Here is a 25,413-nt window from a genome sequence, read left to right on the forward strand (position 1 = left end):
GAAATAATGCACAAAGCACTCAGGCATTAGATCAAATCTTCCATTATCCTGTAAACAGGCCCGGCGCTACGGGGGGGCAAAGGGTGGCATTGCCCCCTCAGACAGAGTTTGTGCCCCCCCAGTTTTTATAAAGGATTGTTCACTCAAACTGAAAATTCTTTCTGTCATTAATTATTAACACTCCCGTCCTTCCAACCTTCAGAACACACATTTAAATATTTTAAAATATATGACATAGCAATTAAATTATGAAAATGGTGAGGTTAAAGCTAGTCCTATAGTCCAGAGATACGGTCCCCGCGTCAGGTCTGGTGCGCCCGTAAATAGCCTTTAAAACGCGCACACGGCGATGGAGGCGCACTCAACTCACAAGGGAGAAAATGGGTGACATGATAGGAGCAGCTTAATTCATTACATGTTTTGGTTAACTAATTATTTAAACACAACTCTCTTGAGCTCTAAAAGGAAAAAACACATAAGAAATTTGCTGTTAAATTAATTTTAGCAGAGACGCAACTGCCAGTCATTTATTAGTTATTCGGGAAGATGTAGCCTAATAAAAATGTTTTAATAAAAATAAATAGTTTACTGCACAGTCCCACAGTAGGCTACACTATAAATAATATTTTAATTTATTTATTAATATTATTATTAATATTATTACAATTAAGCTAAAATTGACAAAACGCAGAACCTTTTGAATTTTTGCTTTCATTTTGCTGAAAAGTGCACTTTTACAGTTGCGTAGAGAAACATCCCATTATGCAACTGCAGTCAAAGTATAACACATAATAAATGCATTTTGCGTTTAAAGATGATCGGCCTGCGAAGTCAAGTTTGCAGTGTTATAAATGGAATAGGTATAGTGCTTAAGTGGATTTACCGCGGATCAACCGAGAAATCTCGTGCGCTGCAGGTAGGCAGAATGATAATCTTTTAAAAGTATGTAACTTAGGCTATACTGCTATTTGCTCATGCAAAATTAAACAACATAAAATATATTGTAGATCTGTTTTAAGAGCTAAAATACAACATATCGAGTTTGTTTTGACTTAGCTCATGGCCCTAAAATGAAAATAACCTGAAAACAAGCTATTAAAAAAGGCCTAATAAATAAAATAATTAATAAATAAAATGACGGGTAGGCCTAGAAACTATGGTACATATGGTTTATGATGGTTTACAATATCACGAAAAAAGCACATTTATAATAGCCTTAGACAAATCTTTGTTTTTACATTTAAAATGATGAAAAAAAAGTTATATAGCATATAAACATTTAACCAATTTTCACGGTAATAACTGTGAATTTTTGTATCTTTTTTAGGTATTTTTCTGGCTACACTAATGCCTTAAAATGTAACTAAGTAATTGTTTTGAATGACATTAGATTGTCACATTTAGCTTTTCCCCAACACTGATGTTGGTTGTGAAGCGTGATGACTCGGTTAAGCTGATTTCACTATATTTATTTACCGGTTAAATGAATTGTCTGATCGTGGGTCAGCTTGCATGTGTGGGCATAATTTGACGTCTTTACCTAAAACTTTAAACATTCATATGCCTGTTATTTGAAATAAAACGGAAATAAGGAGAATAACATATGATTTAAAGCACTCGTTTGGCACTGAAGCCATCATCCGTCTGCATTAATAAGCGGTATGCATTACCATCGTTAATAAAATTTGTAATAGCGAAACTGCGTATTGTTATTACTATTAAAACGTAGCCTATATTACTGCCTTAGGTCAGTAACTTAGGCAGTAATGCAAAGTAATAATAAATGCGAATAAATAGCCTAAATGAAAGAAACAAGAGACCAAAATCAGTCACCAGGTCTAGTGCCCCCCTATGGATTTAAAGTGCCCCCTCAGTTTTGACTTCCTGGCGCCGGGCCTGCCTGTAAATGAGGCCATGAATAAAAGGAGACACCTACGTGACGGTAGTGGTCAGTAAAACCATCGCATTCATCTCAGTATTGACATTCTCGAGTACAAAGAAATGAGTTACCCCTAATGAGACGAGTAGCAGCATCATGGAGTCATAGAAACGGAATATATCTCACAGGAGAAGAGCTCAGAGGAACAGGAACAATGTCTGGAAAAAATCTACATAACAGAAAAGTCAGTGTGGCACAATTGACTGAATACGCTCAAGATGGCTGCCATGGTTAAGTAATTGGGAAAAGTGTCGATTACATGGATTCGGTTTCAGTTAACTAGCGTTGCATAATGACTGATCAGAGGCGTTTCAATGATCCTATCAGTGATGACAACAAGTCCCAATGGGGGTTTTAGATTTCAACAGGTCTCAGACATTTCTGTGAAACTCTATGTCCTTAATAACCAAATACACTGTAAAAAGCCATTATGCATTCATTCATTCATTTTCCTCTGGCTTAGTCCCTTAAATATCGGGGGTCACCACAGTACAATAATCCAACAACTATTCCAGTTTTACACAGCGGATGCTCTTCCAGCTGCAACCCAGTACTGGGAAACACCCATACATTCATTCACACACACTCATACACTATGGCTAATTTTGTTTACCAAATTCTCCTATAGCGCATGTCCTTGGACTGTGGGGACACTGTTGCCAACTTAGCAAATTTGTTGCTAGATTTAGCAACTTTTCATACTACCCTAGCAACTTTTTTTTTCAAAAAGCACCAAGCAACAAATTTAACCATTTTTAACATTCATTTGGCTACTTTTAGCAATTTTTAAAAAGCGACTCAAAAGAGCAGTGGCTGCAGGCTTCACTCAGTAGAGTAAATCGCTAGCTCAGATTGTTTTTCATTACTGTTAAATTACTGATATTTGTTAACATATATAATTGTTGTTAATTTAGGTAGCAATAAATTCCAATTGTGCTATAACTGTTGTCACTTTCACACTATTTAAAAGAATGCAACTGGTCATTATCAGTGTTATATTCATTGATTTATTCATTTTTTTGTCTTAGACCCTTTATTAATTCGGCGTCGCCACAGTGGATTTTGCCGCCAACTTATACAGCACGTTTTTTACGCAGCGGATGCCCTTACAGCCGCAACCCATCTCTGGGAAACATACACACACACAAACATACACACACACACAAACACACACACACAATCATACACTACGGACAATTTAGCCTACCCAATTCACCTGTACCGCATGTCTTTGGACTGTGGGGCAAACCAGAGCACATGGAAGAAACCCACGCCAACGTAGGGAGAACATGCAAACTCCAGACAGAAAGGTCAACTGACCCAGCTGGGACTCCAACCATTGACCTTATTGCCGTGAACTAACAGTGCTAACCACTAAGCCACCATGCTGCCCTAAAAAGTATAATAGCAAGTTTAAGTTAGGTCAACTTAACAGTTTCAGGTTACAATTGGTTTGCTTACATTATTTTTAAAAGTAAAGTCAACTTGTTGCTTTTAAGGCAACTGATTTACTTGCTTTAAGCAACTAATAACCTTTTACAGTGTAGAGGTGTCCTAAAGTGGTTGGGTTGTTGACTTTCTCTTTAGTTATTTTACAGTAGCTTAGTTTTTTTCATGCCTTATGTAAATTTGTTTACATTTTAACACACATATAGAGATTACCCCCCCCCCTCCCCCCAAATTGAAAGAAAAATAAATAGCTTTCGGCAAGTGGTGGTCTATTGTGAAGTGTGAGAATGGTCAGGCAAGCAACAGTCAACACAGGAGCAAACAGATGTAAACAGGTAAATCCAGAGGCGTGGTCATAAACAGGCAGATGATCAAAGGCAGGCAGCAGACAACGTAAAACAAACAAAACAAAGCAAAGATCAGTACATGTAAAGACGAGACAGGGGAAATGCATCATAATGTTCACAATCCAGTGTAGCAAAACTCAGCAACGTGTGTGCGTGTGTGTTTGAGAGGTGTATAAAAAGGCTGCGGTCACACTAGAGTCTGAACTTGTTTGAACAAAAAGTCAGACATAGACAGACAGACAGACAGACAGATAGACAGACAGACAGACACTGTAGGTAAAGAGACAAACAGATAAAGAGAGAAAAGACAGACAGACAGAAAAACAGAGAGACAGACAGCTAGATAGATAGACATAAAGTATAAAAATCATACAGAGCATCAATAATAATGTCAATAATTTCTCATATATTAGGCCTTACTGCCCAAGGGTACAACATGTTGGATAAGAAACATTTTGTGATGGGCTGTCATTATATAAATATATATAAATATATATATATATATATATATATATATATATATATATATATATATATATATATATATATATATATATATATATATATATATATATATATATATATTAAAAATATTTGTATTATAAAAATATTAAATATTGTATACAAATATTATTTGTAGTATTAATACAAATATAAAATATTTGTATTAATACTACAAATATTTGTATTATAAAAAAAATTATGAAAAATCTATTACAGAAGTCAGGCAGTAAAATGTGTCTTTGCTGCATACATACGAATAAATGATAATCGCCTGCTAAATGTTATCACGTTCTGCGGAAGCCTGTTTAATTAGGTTCAATTTCATAATCACCTGGATACGGTAATTACCTCAATCAAATCAGCTTTTTTCCTAATAGCTCAAATGCCAATTTTGCTAACCACTCCTGTGGATGTAGCTTTTGATTTGCTCTGTGGAGCACACTTCCATGTCTGACAGACGTGGGTCTGGAAAATTAATAGGAAAAGGAAGACTTTGGACACTTGACCAGAGAATGACCTGATCTCCCAAGGCACCGGCTCTGTCATGAAATGACAAATCTTGTTATTGTCCAGTTTGAACAACGAATCGAAGGTTTCAGCAAAGTAACATTCACTTGCACAACAATACATGGTGGAAACACCTTCTAAAATATAACATTGCAACATGTTTTTTTCATTATCACACATTACAGTAATGCTGTTTGCCACTTTAAATGCTTGAGATCTGTAAAATAGAATAGATTCTGACTGACTCAGAGGTTTTATGATTAATAGAGTAATATCATTCTACTCTCTGCTCTAATTAATAAAACGTATAACTATGTTTTTATATAATATATAAAATATATAGCTTTGTGATTAAAGTTAACAAATTTGTTTCAAACAGGCCTTAAAGGAAGTTTGCACAAAAATGTAAATTTACTAGGACTACACAATATAATGTTTCAGCACTGATATCGCATTGTGATCATTCACAATAGTCACACATCAGAGGATATGCAATGGTGAGTATGGATTTTATTTATCATACGCATGTGTTTTTAAGGCCTGTGACTGTATGGCGACTTTAAAGGCATTCAGGCATAAGAAACTGTAATGTTTGCTATATATACACTTCATTAATGATTAATTTTATTGAATTGTATTTACTTGAAGACTATGCAGTATTATTTTACATTTGATTAATCAATCACTGTATGCCTGAAACTACAAAGCAAGGTTTATTCAAATGTATCTTTTTCTTGATTGTATTTATCTATGCTAATATAGTGTTTATTACATTTTATTCCATACAGAATTATCCCTGCCGAAAAAAAAAAAATAAATAAATTATTTCCAAATAGAAATATTCAAGTCATCTGGTGAAGTTATATTCATTTCACATAATATATACACACAAAACATTGCAATGTTAGAATTTTCCAATATTGTGCAGCCCTAAACTTTACCCGCACCACCCTCATTCACCATGTAAACAATAATATAACTTCATATGAGCTGAATGAGTGATAAGAAGCCACATGTATTAGGCTGTTTTGCCTGAATATGATATTCTGACTCTGAAAGTGCTAGTAGCTTTGTGTTTTATGAATAACCAAAGACTGCACATTCAGCTAAAGATTTCTTTAATAATCTACTGAAGAAAAAAGTTAACCTACATCTTGAATGGCCTAAGGGTGAGTAAATTAACATTGTTTTTCCTCTAAACTGTGGTTAAAGGGTGACAAATATGCTCTGAACGTGCCAGATGGATTGTATCTCAGCTATTAACAGCTTTATGTTTTGTGACAGTTGTCCCTGTGGGTCATGCTACATAATGAGTGTAAACACAACGGATTTAACAAGAGTTTTTCTGCCTTGAACCTCCCCCCTTCCTGGTCTGATGGGAAAGACCCCAATGTTATCACAGCACCCTGACAATAACAAATGCAGTTAGTATTTGAACAGATGAGCCGGCAAGATATCCAATCAGGAGGTGCAGAGAGACGACTCTTTCCGCTGTTTCTTAATGAACGAACTAAGGCATCCACAAAAGGGCTGAATCTAAAATAGAAGCGGCTGATTATTCATTTATTCACTCATTAGAGGGAGATCCGATCAACAGGCGAGCCTGGCAAAAGATCTTGGACCGACAACAGACATCGGGGGTCAAACTAGGTTTATTAAAATGTCCATAGGAAGGACAAAAGGACAGCGAGATCTAAAGCTAGATACGTCTATAATCAAAGGTGACAACAGATGTGGCCAAGTTTACAGACACACGGTGACGCAGGGCTAAAAATAATATTTCTCATCATTTCCAGTAATTCCTGTTTGATAAGCTTTGGTACGGTTTTGGTACACTGAAACACCCGCAAACAACTCTTTTAAGTGAAAGTTGAGCAGCAGGCTGAGTGATTCTAAATTGTTCTGAGAAAAACGCAAGAGCTCAGTCGAGAGCAGCTCTCAGAGACCATTTCTTTCACCTAGAAAAAAATCTTCTTGTTAAAGTCCTCTTCAGTTCAACACGCGCACACACACACACACACATGCACGCACGCACGCACGCACGCACACACACACACACACACACACACACACACACACACACACACACACACACAGGCTGTTTTACCACAGTAATAACCTTGCCACTTGTGAAGGAAAAGCACATGGAGAAACAGCAGCTGCAAGCAAAGAAATGATGAGCGTGCAATGGAAAAAGGTGCTTATTTATCCAGAATTGAGCATCTTATTTTAAATATGTGAATATACAGTGCATGCAGAAAGTATTTATAGCGCTTCACTTTTCCACATATTCTTATTTCACAGCCTTATTGCAAAATGGATTCAATTCATGTATTTCCTCAATTCTACACACAATACCCCATAACGGCAATGTTAAAAAAGATTTTTTGAAATTTTTGCACATTTATTAAAAATAAAAACCTGATAAATCACATGTACATAAGTATTCACAGCCTTTGCTCAATACTTTGTTGATGCACCTTTGGCAGCAATTACAGCCTCAAGTCTTTTTGAATATGATGCTATAAGCCTGGCACTCTATCCTGTCTTTAGGAATTTTTTTGCCCATTCCTCTTTGCGGTACCTCTCAAGCTTTATCAGGTTGGATGGGAAGTGACGGTGTGCAGCCATTTTCAGATCTCTAAAGAGATGTTCAATAGGTTTTAGGCCTGGGCTCTAGCTGGGACATTCACCGAGTTGTTGTGAAACCACTCCATTGATATTTTGGCGGTGTGCTTTGGGTTATTGTCTTGCTGGAAGATGAACCGTCGCCCCAGTCAAAGGTCAAGAGCAGTCTGAAGCAGGTTTTCATTCAGGATGTCACTGTACATTACTGCATTCATCTTCCCCTCTATCCTGACTAGTCTTTCAGTTCCTGCTGCTGAAAAACATCCCCACAGCATGATGCTGCCACCATCATGCTTCACTGTAGGGATGGTTTTAGCCTGTTAATGAGTGGTGCCTGGTTTTCTCCAAACGTAACGCCTGGAATTCACTCCAAAGTGTTCAATTTGACTCTCATCAGACCAGAGAATTTTGTTTCTTATGGTCTGAGAGTCCTTCAGATGCCTTTTGGCAAATTCCAGACGGAAAGTGACTTCCATCTAGCCATTCTACCATACAGGCCTGATTGGATTGCTGCACAGATGGTTGTCCTTCTGTAAGATTCTCCTCTCTCCACAAAAGAACGCTGGAGCTCAAACAGAATGACCATCGGGTTATTAATCACCTCCCTGACTAAGGCCCTTCTCTAATGATCACTCAGCTTAGATGGCCGGCTAGCACTAGGAAGAGTCCTGGTGGCTACAAACATCTTCCACTTACGGATGATGGAGGCCACTGTGCTCATTGAAACTTTCAGTGCAGCAGAATTTTTTTCTGTAACCTTACCCAGCCCTCTCGGAGGTCTACAGACAATTCCTTTGTCTTCATGCTTGGTTTGTGCTTTGACATGCACTGTCAAACCTGTGACCTGATATAGACATATGTATGCCTTTTCGAATCATGTCCAATCAACTGAATTTATCACAAGTGAACTCCAATTAAGCTGCTGAAACATCTCAATAATGATCAGTGGAAACAGAATGTTGCTGAGCTCAATTTAGAGCTTCAATGCAAAAGCTGTGAATACTAATGTCCATTTGATTTTTCAGATTTTTTATTTTGAATAAATTTGCAACAATTTCAAAAAATTCTTTTTTTCACATATATGCGGTATTGTGTGTAGAATTTTGAGGAAATAAATGAATTAAATCCATTTTGGAATAAGGCTGTAACTTAAAAAAATGTGGAAAAAGTCAAGCGTTATGAATACTTTCCAGATGCACTATAGTTACATCTCTGGACTCTCTATAACTTAAAAATTTAGCATTTCGGTCAAATATATATAATAAACATGCATGACATTTGGAAAAAGAAGCACATTTGTGCTGTCCTTTACTAAGACTATACAGCTTTCACTGCTGTCATATCAGGTTTTTTGTCTAGCCCTGGAGAATATGGCAAAAAGGGGAGGTCAAGCCCTGTGGTTAACTGCTTTTTCCAGATTGTTGACTGGTGAGATTTGACACCGTTCCCTGCTGTTAGTGCAAGCAATTTATTCAACCATTTTAATGATGATTTCTAAGTAAATAAAATCTCTACTAAAAAGCTACATAACATTTTAAAAAAAAATGTACTTTATATATCTATAGTCTGTCCAGTCTCATATGTAATTTATCTTAATTTACATATTATAAAAAAGTAAAGGTAAGTTTTTTAAGCATCAGAACTGCAAACTAGCAATATGCAACACAGGCTCATTCTGAAAACATAGTCCTATGTACGTTTCTGGAGATTTATGTAGCCAGAAGTATGTATGGCTGCATTTTATTTTTAAAACAAATGCTACGAGGCGGTATGACGCTGTTCCTTTCCAGCTGACTGCTTACCTCCGTATAGACGACTTTTCCGCTATAACCAGTTTGTCCTGTTTACTCGCCATGTACGTCGGTGGATTTGAGATGCAGAGAGGACTTGAGCACGATGACGGGGTTCAAGTCCAGTGAAAAACGGTTTCAGAAAGTGGGTAAGACAAAAACAGAAGCCAAAAATAAAATAAACAAGTAAATAACAGGGTGAGAATGTGGTAAATTCTGAAAATGTGGTAAAAATCAGGCAAGGGCTTTTCTTTCTCTGGATTGCTTTTTAAAATTGTCGGTTGGGTATAGCCAAGCGGATGAGTGGGTCAATCTGTGCTTTTGAAAACACTATTGGTTGGGTTTAAGGAAGGAGGAGGGTGGTTCAGTCGAGCGTTCAGTCAGTCAGTCAACAGTGGCCTCTGGTGAATTCACGTGAGAACAGCAGTTGCGAATGGTACTCGCGAGAGAAATTTGAGATCTCAATAAGCATACACAGCGGCCTCTGGTGAATTTGCGAAAACAAAAACTCTAAAAAAAAAAAAAATGTAGCTCATGGGACCTATTTGTCGTTCTCCAGAAATGTATATAGAGGTACGTTTTTAGAATGAGCCTGGGTTGGCAATATGGCTTCATTATTGTTTTGTTTTCATAAATATGTTACCTCTTTTATTACTTGCCCCTACATTTTACCAAAATACATCCACTTTAATGTCATTCAGTGTAACAACAGTTATACCAAAAATAAATCTTTTTAGGCCTACTTAGAACAAGAATCCTTTAATGAGATATTTAAATAGATTTAAAAATCACATTGCAGCACCAAAATACTAATTCATTGTAATTTTTAATCTTTATACATAACCACTATTGTCATGCTGCGTTCACACTAGACGCGGAACACGCGTCAAGCGAGAGTGATTTACATGTTAAGTCAATGCAAACATGCGAATAGACATGCTGCGGCACGAAACGCGCGAATGACGAGAATTGTGCGGTGCGCATGGCGCGAATGGCGTGGCGCGAATTAAGCGTTTTGCGCTTGATGCGCTTAATGCGCGCTTGATGCGCTTAATGCGCGTTTCGCGCGAATCACTCGCGTTCGAAAATCTGAACTTCAGCGGACATCCGCGTTAACCAATCAGGAGCTTGCTCTTGTGGGGGCGTGATTGTGACGTATTGCCTGTTGTCGGTGTCCCAGGGGAAATCCCCCAGCAGACACCGACAAGAAGTTCATCAAACTGGCTGGGCTCAGTCAGAAGCACCGCTGAAAACCTCCATCAGCCTGGTTGAGTTTCAGGAGGAGTCTATGAGCTTAAAAAGCTATATGCACCTCTAAAAAATTGTAGTGGACTCAGACACGGCTCTAAACGTATCAACGCTGTTTATCATCCTTCATAAAAGCACATAAACACTGGTATTTTCTTCATAAAATCCATGTAAGCCCTTTAGCTATGAAGCTAGAGTCACCGGGCAGACAGAAGCCCTGCCCATCACGAGAATCCGCGTCTGTTCTGAAGTGAATTTGTCACGCGAATGAAGCGGGGTTTGATGCGCGAATGAAGTAGGGTTTGACGCGCTAATGAAGCGAGTAACCTCAAATGTTCACGCAGCAATTTACGCGCGAATATCACAATTTATCCGCGCGTTCCGCGTCTGGTGTGAACACAGCATCACGATTACCAGCGATCGTTTTTCATAATTTTCATTTCATCAATTCAGCATTTCATTGCTGGATTTCACTAACTATAACCATGAACTACAAATCCGCCATTTCTGGACTACATTTTCATACATGCACTCCGCTCACACTCACACATGCTTCCTCATCTAGACTGATTACACTCACACCACCTGATTGTCAGAGACTGATTGCACACACTATTTAAGCTACACACTCACTCATCCACTTTGCTGAGTCTTGTTTACTGTAAAGTAACACTACAACGTGTTTCTTAGTCTTGTTTTCCCGTGTTTTTGACCCTAGCCTTGTTAGCCGTTTGTCTTAGTCTGCCGCCTGCCTTCTGAGCTCTCGCCTGTTACTTCGACCACGGTTCTGGACTGCCTTTATCTGTTTGCACCTGTGTTGACCATCGCTTGCCTGACTTTGAATAAACCTGCATTTTGGATCCTACCTCAGTTGTATGTGTCACTCACCGGGTTACAACTATCATTCAATCTTATTTTTTAAATAATCTAACATTTTTAGCAAGTATTAAAAAAATATAAAATATAATAACATTCAGCATTATTTTTAAAAACTTTAATACAATACAGTAATAATATTTTGACATTTTATTTTCACAACATTTATTGTAATCATTATATTATTTGTGTATTTGATATGCTTTCACTGTATATTTTGTAAATGTTCTGTTAAAGCTATTATCCAACAAATATCCATCCAAAAAATCCCAAAGTAAAACCATTTAATATATGCACATAAAATATAAAGATTAATCAAACTGTTAAAACATTTTAAGTAATGGCCTGTTTCCCATTCAAGCTCTTTGAAATGATGTAACCCCTTGCAGATCTACTTTGGCACCTGCTATGCATTTCCTGAGATACCAACCATGAAACTACAAAGGTCACGATGGTCAAACATTCCACTCACTCACACAAACTGCTTTGTTTCTGTGAATGTTGGGGACAAAGTGTTTCCATTGTTTTTATACTGTAGAAAATGTATTTTCTATTGCCCTACCCCCAGCCCTACCAGTAAACTGTGTGCAGTTTTATTCTCAGAATAAAAACAACACATATTATGCATGATTTATAAGCCTTTTGAAACATGGCTTAATTCACCATCTCCTAGTAATGTCTGTGCCATAGCCATGTCATTATATACATTTGTGTCATCATGTCACACACACACACACACTTACTTTCTGTCTGTGCTTTACTTTACATTTTGAAAATACTTCATTCTGTGTATTTGTTTTCAAAAATGTTCACATGAGGTCAAAATTTACTGGTATTGCTATACTTGTGGGGACATTTGGTCTCAACAATGTAACACGTGCGTAGAGTAATGAAGTTTGCCCTGCTCAACAATGTAAGAAATAAAAACCAAACACACACACACACACACACACACACACACACACGCACGCACGCACGCGCACGCACGCACACACACACACACACACACACACACACACACACACACACACACACACACACACACACACACACACACACACACACACACACACACACACACACAAACTATTGTAATACAGCTATTTTTGCAGAAGTTACATTAGCAGTTTATATAGAAACCCTCATATGGACACATTCCTGATGCTTTCCAGACATATCCAATCTCCAGCAGACTTTCCTGTTCTAGAGTGATGGTTTAGAGGGAAAAAACACAATCATTCAAAGATAAATGTAATTATAGAATTACAGCATTCTGGTCTTGCGGTCTACATTAGCCAATAGTACAAAAGAGCTGATGCAGGTTTCATCACCAGTGGTGAAAATATTATGGTCATTTTCTTTCAATCCTGGCTCCTTTAAGTGTGACATGCTGACATGATGATAGTGGTGAAAGAAGCCCAACCATTTTTTTTACTGCCAGGGCGCACCTGGCTGTTTAAACAGCAGAGGCTTTTAACATGAGAACATTGGACAACTGAAAGGGAACTAATTCAATTGGGCTTCAGACTGCTCAGCGTGATGAATAAGCAGGTATCTAGGCAGGACACAAACTCATGGTGTCTACCTTAGGGCATGAGATCATTCCCCAGCCATGCCTGCATTTGGCATTATGCAGTTTGAAAATGTCTTCCAATTTAGCAGCAGTGTTCATTGTTTAGCTATGCACAAAAAAAGTTTACTTGTGAACTGAAATTCCTATGCGGCGTTCACAAAAGACATGGCTTGCACAAATAAATTGCACTATTTGTGCGTAAATAGACGCGCAAACATTTTGAGTTTACTCACTTCATTTGCGCATGAAATTAGCCTCATTTACTTCACAATAGATGTGGATTTGCATGATGGGCGGTGCATCTGTCTGCCCAGTGACTCTAAAGTTTTATTGCTAAATCGCTAATATAGATTTTGTTGAGAGTAGCTGTTCTTTATGTGTTTTAGGAAGGCTGAAAAACAGCGTAGATTCATTCAGCGCCATGTCTGAGTCTACTAGATCCTTACAGAGGTGCACCCAGCTCTGTGAGTTCATAAACTCCTTCAGAAACTATACCTGGATGATGGAAGCTTTCAGTGACGTTTCCGACTAAACCAAGCCCAGTTCGATGTTAGCTGTTATACTTTGTTGGCAGGAAATTTCCCTCGGGACACCATCAACAGCGCGAATGACAACTAATGTTCAGATTTTTCAACTCAAGCAATTCATTCATGCGAACCGCATTGATAGGTCATAATCACGCCCCTACAATAGCAAGCTGCTGATTGGTTAACAGTGTGAATGTTGGCTAAAGATCAAATTTTCCAACTCAAGCTATTCATTCACGCGAATCACGTCATTCGCATCATGTGAACCACACATGTTACATCAAGACATCCTGTGGCGCTATTCGCGTCTTTGCATTGACTTCACATGTAAATAACTTGTGCTTGATGCTTCGTCTGGTGTAATTGCATCGTTAGAGAAATCTCTAAATATTGACAATTAAAGACACATTTTGCCATTTTCGCCACTAGAGGGTGCATATTCACAACAAACAAATGCATATTTTAATGATGCCATGACTGAGTGTGGAATCGTGGGAGTTTTCATTCTCATTAAATCCTACGGACTCTTGCAGATATAATGTTCATGGGTTAGCTGAAGCATTCAAGACTTATTTTCATGGTAGCATATAAGACTGAAAGCCATCTAAGCAAAAAGAATGACAAGTGCAACATTATGCCACAGATGACAGCTGTGATCACATTGTTTATAATAGTAATTACATTTTTAGGTTTTGCTATAGTATAATAAAGTGCACAACACATTAAAGTATTTTTGCTGTTTCACTGTTTTCTATAAAACCAAATTGGAATCGAGTATGTATGATGTCACTAGCATGGCCACACGTGACATGATCCGTGCCACTAATTAAAAACATTTTTTGAAACATCTGAGATCATGCAAGTCACTAAAATACTGTATCTAACACTGTTCTTGTAGTTTTTGAATAATTTAATAAAAAAAAAACATATTACATCTTTAAATTAAATGTTGTACACAATTAAACATTACCCATGACAGCACGAGTGACCTTGTCCAGTATACTCTTAAACTTATGTCCAATTTTGCGACAATACACTCCACCCACATGACATTTTTAAAGTGCATTTAGAAATCCATGCACCTAAGTAGCGATGAACTTCACTTCTATATTAAGCTTTTAATTGTATGTTGGCTTACTAAATATACATTGTAAGGGTGTTGCTGTTATCACAATTAAAGAAATAATTTGCCTGCAACAATTAAACAAAAGCGGATATCACAGTGACCAGGAACAGCAAAAAGAGGATACTATAAAAGTGGTTTATAGTACTCATGCAGCCATTATGAAATGCTTTATGTCAGGAACAGACCAAATTTCCGCTGAAGAGATCCGCTGTATCTCTCAAATGTCACTCATGCTTGCATGTATTCAAGTATTAATAGTTCTGTCTCTCATTGCTGATGCAAGTTTTAAACAGTGCAAATGGGAAAGTAGGATCAAATATATTCCTGAGTGATTCCTGTGATGGCAAAGATGAATTTTCAGCAGCCATACAGTAAGTGTCAAAAATGGTTCTATTGCATCTTTATAAAAATTCCATTTAGAGCCTTAATTTTTTAAAGTCTGTGTGAACAGGATGTTGCTGAGACTTTTATTTCAGTATGTCGATGTACTTTCAACTAAAACAGAACATTGAAAAGAGGGTAAAGCTTTCTTTTTGCACATCATTCCCATGAAGGAATCTATCGGTATATTTTTAAAGGTGTAGTATGTAAGTTTGACACCCAGTGGCTGAACTACGTATTGCACATCTAGTTAAAAAAAAGACACCAACAGCAGTGTGGCGGTCGAGCCTAAAGGTTGATTTAAACCGTGTTCTAAATAAAAGCAACAGCACGCATCAGAAAAAATACTTTCCGTAAAAAAAGGAGTTAGAAACAGTTTTTTACCTCTTGCAGCTGAACAACAGAAAACTGACAATGATCACCTCAGGTACACCTTGTGCTTTATTCACTGTCAAATGTTAGGTAAGTTTGAATGTCATTTTTATATGACATTTATATAAACTAAATATACTACTTTTCATATGTATATATACTACTAATAGCAGTAGCAGACAGTTCAGATATCAGATCTTGAAAATAAAATAAAACTTTAGAACTGTGACTCAGTGTAAGCCAACACATATGAGTGATTCAGCATGTACATTCAATAATATTAATGAGGTTTAATATGTATTAATTAGATTATAAACCTTACCATTTTGTAGGAGTGCAGTAAGTGCACTATTCTGTGCTTCTAAATGGCCGGCGCAAATAGCCAAATTGCTTACCACTGCGTAACTCGTCACGAAGTGTGTTGTTAGGACATGGGGTTACAATGTTAACTGCTCAACTGTTAACGTTTGTAATATTTATATTATTTGTTCATTAATAACCTCATGTGGAACTCTGAATCTGTGTCTCATTTCGGAGGAGAGGGTGCTCGCTGCAGAGCCATTTGAGCAGAGCTGAGCTCCAGCGAGGGGGAGCATGAGCTCTCGTTCTGCCTCCTGTAAGCTGTTTTAAAGGGCCATGAAACCCCCTCGTTTCAGCAGGGTGTTTTCACACCTCTACTTTCGAAAAAGTCAGAAAAGTGGGCGTGTCCAGCTCTGTTTAGGGGGGAGTGTCGGAGGAACTAAAGTGGGATGGTGTGGGAGTGTCTATTTGTGCACGCGCGAGTTTCAGAGTCAAAATACACACCCACACAGACAGGAGAAAGCGGTGGTGTTTAACCTACATGGACATCTGTAGTCGAATTATTTGCTGAATTAATAAATGTTGGACTTTAACTGCAGTTTGGCTCTTTCATTCAGGGAATTCATTCATGCCCCTCGCGACAAACGAGATATTTGATTCGAGGATCTGCTCTAAGCGTGTATTTTTCATGCAATGTTTGATACCGCACGGCAAATGAGAGAAAAAACCCCTCCGCATTTCCCGGAAACTTAGATGCACACGGCAGGTAGCGTCAGAAAGCCGCGTGTGTTATTCCGGTCACTAAATGCGGTGCTAACATTTCTGCACTCAGTGCTATAGTTAACTTAATTCGATATGAACAAACTGAATAAACAAAGAGCACTGGTCTCTCACTTACCAAATCTGTAGAGACAGGACAATCACCAGCAACTAGAGCCGCGTCTTTATGGAGAGAATACTACAAGCAAATCCAGATTTCAGCGTTTGCAGATGAGAACAGCTCTCAGGTAAACAATAATCCTCCTTAAGCCTGATTTATACTTCTGCGTCAGGTGACCGGCGTAACCCACGGCGCAGGCAACGCGCGTGGCTGTGCATTTATACTTCTGCGCGCTGTCTCTGTCGGCCTGCATTAACACTTCCGAAACGCTAGTTGGCAGTGAGGTGTAAATGTTTCTCTGTGTCGAGTTTCTTCGCTACTTTTTTGCTTTTCCTGAACACTTCCGGGATGTACAAGTGGCTCAAACTCGCTCAATTTGAGGCAGGAACCGGCGGACGTGCAACAACTTTAACTATGAGGTAAACACAAAACAAAACTTTCCATCCGGAGCTCCTTCACGGGACTCCACACTTGTAAACAATCGCTCGCGCGGCTCTTGGTCCCGCCCAGACTCGTCAGCGCTACCAAGCCGACCAATCACAGAGCTTACGCTACGCGTCGTTGCGACGTGTAGTTACATTTTTTGAGAGGTGCACGTCAGTGACGGCGATGGCCACGGCGAAGGGCTATGCGTCAGCGCCGTAGCATACGCCGGTGTTTGACGCAGAAGTATAAACCAGCCTTTAGACACGTAAGTTATTGTTGTCGAGCGTCGCGTACACTGTAATCCACACGTGATCCAGATAAGCTCTCACAGAGAGAAAATGAAAACGAAACTTAACGGCAGCAAACTATAAAAGCAACACTTCACGCTTGTTTTGCCAACACAACGTGGCGTCTTTGTGGTGTAAACACGGTGACACAAATGAATATTAATGAAGTTGCACAATAGAGCGCGCTGATTGGTTTGAACCAAGCCTTACTCATGCATTAATGTATCACACTGTAAGACGTAATAAGACTCACTCAGGCACAGACGCCCAGTCTGCACGCTGGAATACACGCTATTATGTCATGACCATGACGCAGCTTCAAAAATTCGTTTCAAACAGGAAGTACGAATTTGCTTGAAATAACGCAAAAACAACCAATTTACACTTTTTAGTGAAATATAGGTGTCCTAATAGTGTTTTTAGCAGTGTGGGACACATATACGACTGTCAAAAGCTCAAAAAATGTGTTTTGGTGTTTCGTGACCCTTTAATGCTTACACCAACCCCACCCCTAACCCTACCCCCAGTGACATCACTCGTAGAAGTGCAAAAAAGGTGGAGCTCAAGCTCAAGCTCCCCCTCGCTGGAGCTCAGCTCGCCCAAATGGCTCTGCAGCGAGCACCACTTGTTTCGTAGTCTGCTACTGTCCACCGGAGGTCACATTTCAGTCAAGGATGTTTACTTTGAGAGCCTTCCTGACTGAATGAATGAAATACGCTGGTTTCCACTAAGGCAACTTGAAGTGTTGAAATAAATTGGTTAAACTGGCACTGGGCAGGTTAAAATGACCAAAACAAAGACATTGTTCCGGCACGTAACATACATTTTCAAATCAGAATATCTGACTTCAGCATTGTTTTTCAGATAAACAAGAATGTTCACTTGGCATGTTTCATAAACATCTGCAAACATATTGTGGTATTTTTATGCTTTAGACGAATCAAAAACTTACATATAGCACCTTTAATTGTTCTCCTAAATAACAGTGTGTGTTAGCAAAATATTGCAAATATTAATTTTACACAAACTTTCAAACCGGATACGGTAAATAATTTCTCTTTTTGTGATGAAAAACAATACCTTTTACTAAAACCCAATTAAGTTTGACCCTCGTTTTAAGGAAAACAAACCCTAACTGACTTCCTGATATGTCTGTTTGTTACGCACACATACACATAAGTAAATGCAAACATTCAGAGATACACAACAATTTAGCTTCTTAACCTTTAATTCACACACAAATAGCCCTCTGAGGTCGCAATGTCAACAGACATCAATTGTTGGCTTCATTAGAATTCTCTTTTGTGAGATTGATGGCTTCTTCATCAATGTTAATTAAACGGCGTAAATTTAGAATTAGTCTAAACAAATGATTCCTCAGTAAAACTGCTCAACTAGGCGATACTTATTGTAACCAAATCTTCCTTTGTGACCACTGACTATAGGCTACTTGTTCTCAGATAAAAGTTTCTGAGAAGAGTAATGTGCTTTACAAGGAACAGTCCATTATATCAGTACACTGCATCCACATAGCAGGCTGACCATGGCAGGTGAGCTGACTAAGAACTGCCTGTCTCCCTTGCTATTGATTCAGGGCAGGTATTTAATCCTTTCCTAACTGTGTTTTATGCTCCAGTGGAGAGGCGGCCGTGTGTCTCTAGAGAGACCAGGGCAGGCATCCTGCAAGGTGAATTAATGACCTCAATAAAAGTGCCACATTTTCCACTCAAGTCAAGAGGTTTATTGGTAAGGTTTAATTTGGCTTAAACTGGCCCGCTGCTTTGGGCACGTTCACAAATGCTAATCACCTTTACCCTGAATTGCAATTAGAACAGCTATCAACGTGACAATACTGTATGTTTTCTCAAAACAGAACAGAGAGAGAGTCCAACACTGATTCTGCTTTGAGCTCACTCGGCCGCCTTCATGCTGTTTTTTGATGAAGCTCAAAGGAAGCACCTTCACATCTCATCTGGTGCATCTGGTCCACTTCTGCTATTGTTCTGTTTCAGCTGTGATTGTGTTGACAGGCTGAAACTTGGCAGCCTTGCAGCACAGAAGAGGAAATTGCTGGCACCTGCTTAGCAAAAAACTGGAGCGATGTTTAAAAGGAAACTAGATGCGGTGTCATGCTGAGAAAAACTTCAAAGCAGAGAAGGATTAGTTTATGTCACACTGAAGTGGCCAAATAGTTTAGAAGGGTCAAGACAGGGTAAGGAGCTGAAAAGGGAAGATTCTCATGAACTTGTATTTAAATGAAGCCCATAATCGACTGAGTGTTTATGGTCATCATGACTGCAGCCAAAAAGGTCATTTGTTTACATCAAATACTTTCTCCTTTTTTACGCTTTATTCAAATACTGTGTGGATAGAATTTCTATGCACAGCCTTGGGCCGGAGGGCGTCCGGTTCAGGGACCACAGGATTTCATCTCTGTTATTTGCAGACAATGTTGTTCTGTGGGCTTCATCATACATGGACCTTCAGCATGCAGGTTTGCTGCCCAGTGTGACACAGCTGGGATGAGAATCAGCACCTCCAAGTCTGAGGCTATGGTGCTCCACCAGAAAAAGGTGGTTTGCCATCTCCAGGTTGAAGGAAAGTCCTTACCCCAGGTGGAGGAGTTCAAGTATCTTGGGATTTAGTTCACGAGTGAGGAAACGATGGAACGTGAGATTGACAAGCGAATTGGTAATGCGGTCGATGTACCAGTTCGTTGTATACAAGCAGCTGAGCCGAAAGGCAAAGCTCTCGATTTACAGAACAACTTGCGTTCCTACTCTCACCTATAGTCATGAGGTTTGGGTCATGACCAAAAGGACAAGATCTTGGATACAAGTGGCCGAAATGAGTTTCCTTTGCAGGGTGGCAGGGCGCAACCTTATAGATAGGGTGAGGAGCTCTGTCACGCGGGAGGGTCTAGAAGTAGAGCCGCTGCTCCTCCACATTGAGAGAAGTCAGTTGAGGTAACTCGAGCATCTGGCCTCGGGGAAAACCCAGGACACACTGAAAGGACTATGGCCCGGTTTACACTAGTGCGTTTTAGTTTTAAAACGGCGTTTTAGAATGAAAACGATCCGCGTCCACACTCGCGTTTTACCCAGCGTTTCTGAACTGCTCTCCGTCCACACCAAAACGCTGAAAACGCACATCATGTGACCACACAGACACTCTCGGGCAAGCGCTGCAGCCCATCTACCCAGATGAGAGCTCTGCTAGTCGGACTTCTCATCAAGCATCTCCCGCTGAATCTAATCTCACTATATTTATTAAACGGGATATTTCATTCATCTTGTTGTCTTTATCTAACGACACATTCCCTGACTTTGGTCATTGGAATCTATTACTTTTTCTCAGGTAACATGTTTTGGTTAAGCGCAAAGATAAGTTAATGATTAATGTAACCACGTAGCCTATTATTTATATTCACTGACCCCTTGCCTTTAATTCCTATAATGTATAAACTTATTGTATGTTATACTTTTATAATTATCGATTATTAAAACTGATATTCAGCAAAAGAGAGGGTGTGTTTTGTATTTTCACTGAAATTGAAAGGAGACAGTTGTTATCGGCTCCGTTTTGTTATAAATATCCACACAGTGAAGATGACGCTCATGCAGCACGACGCCTCAATATTTCTGCTGTCTAAGTTGCTAATATTAAAATGAAAATAGGCAGTTCCTTAAATCATGTTTACATTTTATTGTTGAGAAAGTGAAACAACGTAGCCAGGGTGATGTGAATGAAGTTATAAAGTACACTGTTCCCTTTGAAGATTTACCCGTGTCCTCGGTATAGTCTGTTTTCCATATCAAACTGAGAAGAAGAGACTGCAGCCTTGATCAAACTTGCGAAGTCTGAACTTACAAGGGGAGAATGCAGGACTGAACTGTGTGTGTTAGGCTACTTAATATTGAGGAAAAGCCCCAATCAGAGAGGCGAATGTCTGCAGCCCTGCCTCCGTTTTCAGATGTCTCCGTTTTCCATCATCCACACTGAGACGGAGCAGCAGCGTTTCAGAATGAAAACGGCCTCTCCAGCGTTTTCGAAACGCTCCGTTTTCGGCGCTCGAGAACTCCGGCGTAGTGTGGACGGTTGGCGTAACCATAGCAAAACGTATGCGTTTTCAAACTAAAACGCATTAGTGTAAACGGGGCCTATGTCTCTCAGCTAGCCTGGGAACACCTCAGGATCCCCTCCGCAGGAGCTGGAGGAAGTATCTGGGGGGAGGGAAGTCCCCAACTCACACCTGCTTAATAGTTAATCTTGAACACCTTGATTAGTTTGACCAGATGTGTTTGATTAGGGTTGGAGCAAACTGTGCAGAGCTGTGGCCTTCCAGGAATTCAGTTTGAGACCAATGTTATTCAATATATATATTTTTCACTCAGTGAATTTCTTGTACTAATTTGCAGCTAATTTACAGAAAGCAACTTGATTTTAAAGTGAATGTGTCTGAGTGGTGCTTCAAGCAATACTACACAAATTAGGAATTAATTGTTTCTTCGGTGCACCGTAATGCAGACGCGGACAATTCGGTATCGGTTCATTAATAATCATAACCGGTTATTATATACTGACGTCATTTATCTCATATGCGCTATGTCATCGTAGCTTACTATGGCAAGGGAGGCGAGCGGGAGTATTTACAACACTCCAACTACTTAAAAACTCAGAAACTGTGCACAATTTCACTGCGTGTGTGTTTTCTGGACAAACTTTCACTGACACTTGCAACAGAAGCCGCTATTTCACTGTGATTGAGAGAATAGAAGTAAACTCCCTTTCTCTCTCATTCTCTCTCACTGGCACATTTCACCTGCTGGCATGACTTTTCCTATACTTCTGGATACAGACACGAGCGCGTGCCTGCAGAGTTTTCTCCACCATGTCTATCATGGACCAGCTGTGATCCCCGCTGCCGTTTATCAGAGTCACTCATCTATGAAGAGTGCCAGAGCGTAAGAGCCAATCACAGCCCTTTCTGTTGAGCGCGTGACCAATCAAAGGGGTGTAAGAACTTGGTAGACAAGGCTCAGAAAGCGAGTGGGATATTTACATTTGTTTATTTGCTAAAAATACTTGTGTTGTTTAAAGGTACAGTTCATATATCTGACTGTTTGTATTAAAGGACAAAATGTATTACAAATAGCGAATAAATATAAATATATTTATACATTTTAACACAAGCATTGCTGTGCTCTGAAGAAAATATAAAACTGTGTATGGAAAGCATCGTCAATGCACCGTGATGCACCAAAAATTTAACCGAATTGATGGCATGATAATTGTAACCGAACCGAACCGTGAGACCACATCACATTGTCACCTCATATTTATGTTCAAAGTTTCTATTGAGATTTTAGAATTTAATATATCTGTCATCATGTTTTATGAATTCATTATCCTAAAATTATTATTGTTTTTATAATATAGCCAATATTTGTATATGAGATGTTACTAATTGTGTACTAGACCACCTGCAAAGGTGAGTAACTAACTTTGTCTGGCAAGCGGAAGAGCAAAGTTTTTTCACCACTGTGAAACTGTTGTTTTAAAAGTAAAAATGTCTAAAGTAAAATTAGGTTGTTGCTTTCAGAAAGTTATGTTATGTTAGCAGAAAGTTGTTAGAGAACAGAGGCATGCATATACTAAGTAATGGGAAAAATGCACACTGAAAAATAGCAAAAACATACCTTTCCACACTAAACATGATTACATGGCCAATATATATATATATATATATATATATATATATATATATATATATATATATATATATATATATATATATATATATATATATATATATATATATATATATAAAGGCTTATTTTTAAACTACTATAACAAAATGTTATGACAAACGTATTTATCTTACTACATTTTTGTCACATATCTGCTCATGTAGCCCAGAAGATGCCCTTTTACCGCATTTTATGCAAATGTATAAGTAGTTTTAGAACACTGATTCATGTAGACATGTTTTTTTTTCCCCCAAAGTGATGTTTCATGTGTGTTTTAATGGGTTCAGAGGGTTTCAAATGTGATTTTAACATGAAGCTCAAGTGACGCTTTAAGGAGCTGATTGACAGCTTGGAGGCTGAGTGTCTCTAAAACATAATGGCACACTTTTATCTTCCAATAAAAGTCTAGTAATAGCTTAATGGGTCCTTCAAAAGTCCTTGTCGATAACAAGGCTGATAAAAACATTAACGTGATAATAATTGACATGACCTTTGTACAAGGAAAATGATCTGAATTACGTCTTAGCTCACACAACATGACAAAAACACAAGAGTGTTCTCGTATCAAAACTGCATGCTTATATTTTCTGAATTTCAGCATCTCATTAATCACACGTACTCTTCAACATTTTTTCTTTCAGCAAAAAAGAAAGCCTCATAAAAGCTGTGCTCATAAGAGCCAAAGAAAAGGTTTAAAACCTTTATCCCGAGCCACCTGAATCATCAGCAATGACCTAACCTTCGTATTTTATTCTCGCACGTCAATACTGCCACAAGTGACTACACCAATAGCTCCACTAAAAGCTGCTACTTTTGTCCAGTGGACCACAAGGGACTGAAGATTACAGCCATAAACGTGCCGAGTTACACAGAATGTGTTGAGTTACACCATCTACAGAGGAAGGAGACAAACAACATTGTGCATTTTGACTTTTTACATAACCCAGCTGACAGGGTGGGAATGTTTAGACAGGGTTCTACTGATCCAGCCATTGAAAAACTCAACCGTGTTAATCATGATCCAGACTGAGCCTCGGGTTCTGAGAAGAGCGATGCGCAAGATAAGCATATGTCTGATGCCGTAATATGATATAGCTTGATATCTAACATGTTTCCGGTGAAGTCAGTGTCAGGTTGCTGAAAAGATCAAACCGCTCAATAGAAAGTCAATGATACGTTTAGCACGCTGTGCACTTTACATTAGCGCAGGCATGTTTTTATTTTTTTTTTCCAAGAAACGGCATTGTATTAGGGTAGGTGAGTAAAAAAAAAAAGCAGACCACAAAAAGCTTTATACAAATAGCTGTGAGCCTTAATATCTGCCTCTGCTGTATGTTTAAACTACAAATTACTCCACATATTTAATTATACACTAAACTGCTATGAGTTCATTAGCAAGTTTGAAAACAACCACTTGTGGGGCCATCATGCCACAGGGTTATTGCTTCCCTCACACAATCTGCTGCTCAAACCAGACATTACCCTCACAAAACACCCTTATTAGCTCAGGCGGGTGGCACTGGAGCAGACACCTTATTGGTTCACATGAAGATTACTCTTCTCTTCTAGTCATGCTTTTAATGTTAGTTCTTATCTCGCATCCCCAAGAGGCAATTATTCTTTGCTCACAAGGACTGATTAAATGTTTGTGCTTGTTTCCTAACAAAACCAAGAGGGAGACCTACATCGGCCAAGACACAAGGGAACATTCCAGAAAACATTTCACGTGCCACAATGGCCTTTGCCTCAATAAGATCAACCACATGCTGGAGAAAACAAGATGCTGCGAGGGGAGAAGAAAACATATCTCAAGTGCTGGGCTTACATGCAAAAGCCCCTGTATTGAATTCATACCATATTTCATTCAACAGCTACTGAGCTGAAATGAAATACGAAATGGTATCTGTTTACGAATATTGTTGTCATTCCCCGCCAAAAAGGGATACGCAATGACTGTTTAACTGATGCTTTTATATGTTGAATGTGAGTGAAAATATATTGTATTGTACACACACAAATCACATGCTGTAAACCTGCAGCCAGGCCTTTATAGCTTGTTAAACTGCTTGAGAAACGATGCGAGAAGTTGCACACACTATAATCCACATGTGCTCAACAGAGGATTTATTATAACTACTGGGGGCTATTGTCCTTTACAATTATGTTACATTAAAAGGTTAAAACGCAAAGAGAAGTTATAAGCAGACAAATATGATAGGCTATATATGAGCATTATATGATTTTAAATTTCCTAATAACTTTCCATTAGAAATTAATATTACTTTACATTAAATTAGAAATATCACTCACTTTGTAAACAACGTGTAATCTCATAATGTTTTCAGACTAAATGAACTGTAAAACTGTCAACACATTAACACTGATATTAAGTGTATGTTATTTCCTTAGTCATAAAAAATAACCTTTACAAAATGGAAAAGACACTTTATAGAATGACCACAATAACATTTTATTACATCTATGCGTTATCAGCTTAATGTCT

The 25,413-nt window shown here is 38.6% G+C and overlaps 1 protein-coding gene across 6 annotated transcripts in view; it reads right to left on the reverse strand.

Moving 5' to 3' along the window:
• gpr4 (G protein-coupled receptor 4) overlaps positions 1–25,413 on the reverse strand; it is a 50,528-nt gene that overhangs the window by 16,888 nt on the left and 8,227 nt on the right. The window lies entirely within an intron of this gene.

The sequence above is a fragment of the Danio rerio genome, chromosome 15 (genome assembly GCF_052040795.2).
Source record: "Danio rerio strain M-AB ecotype USA chromosome 15, GRCz13ab, whole genome shotgun sequence".
NCBI classification, from domain to species: Eukaryota; Metazoa; Chordata; class Actinopteri; order Cypriniformes; family Danionidae; genus Danio; species Danio rerio.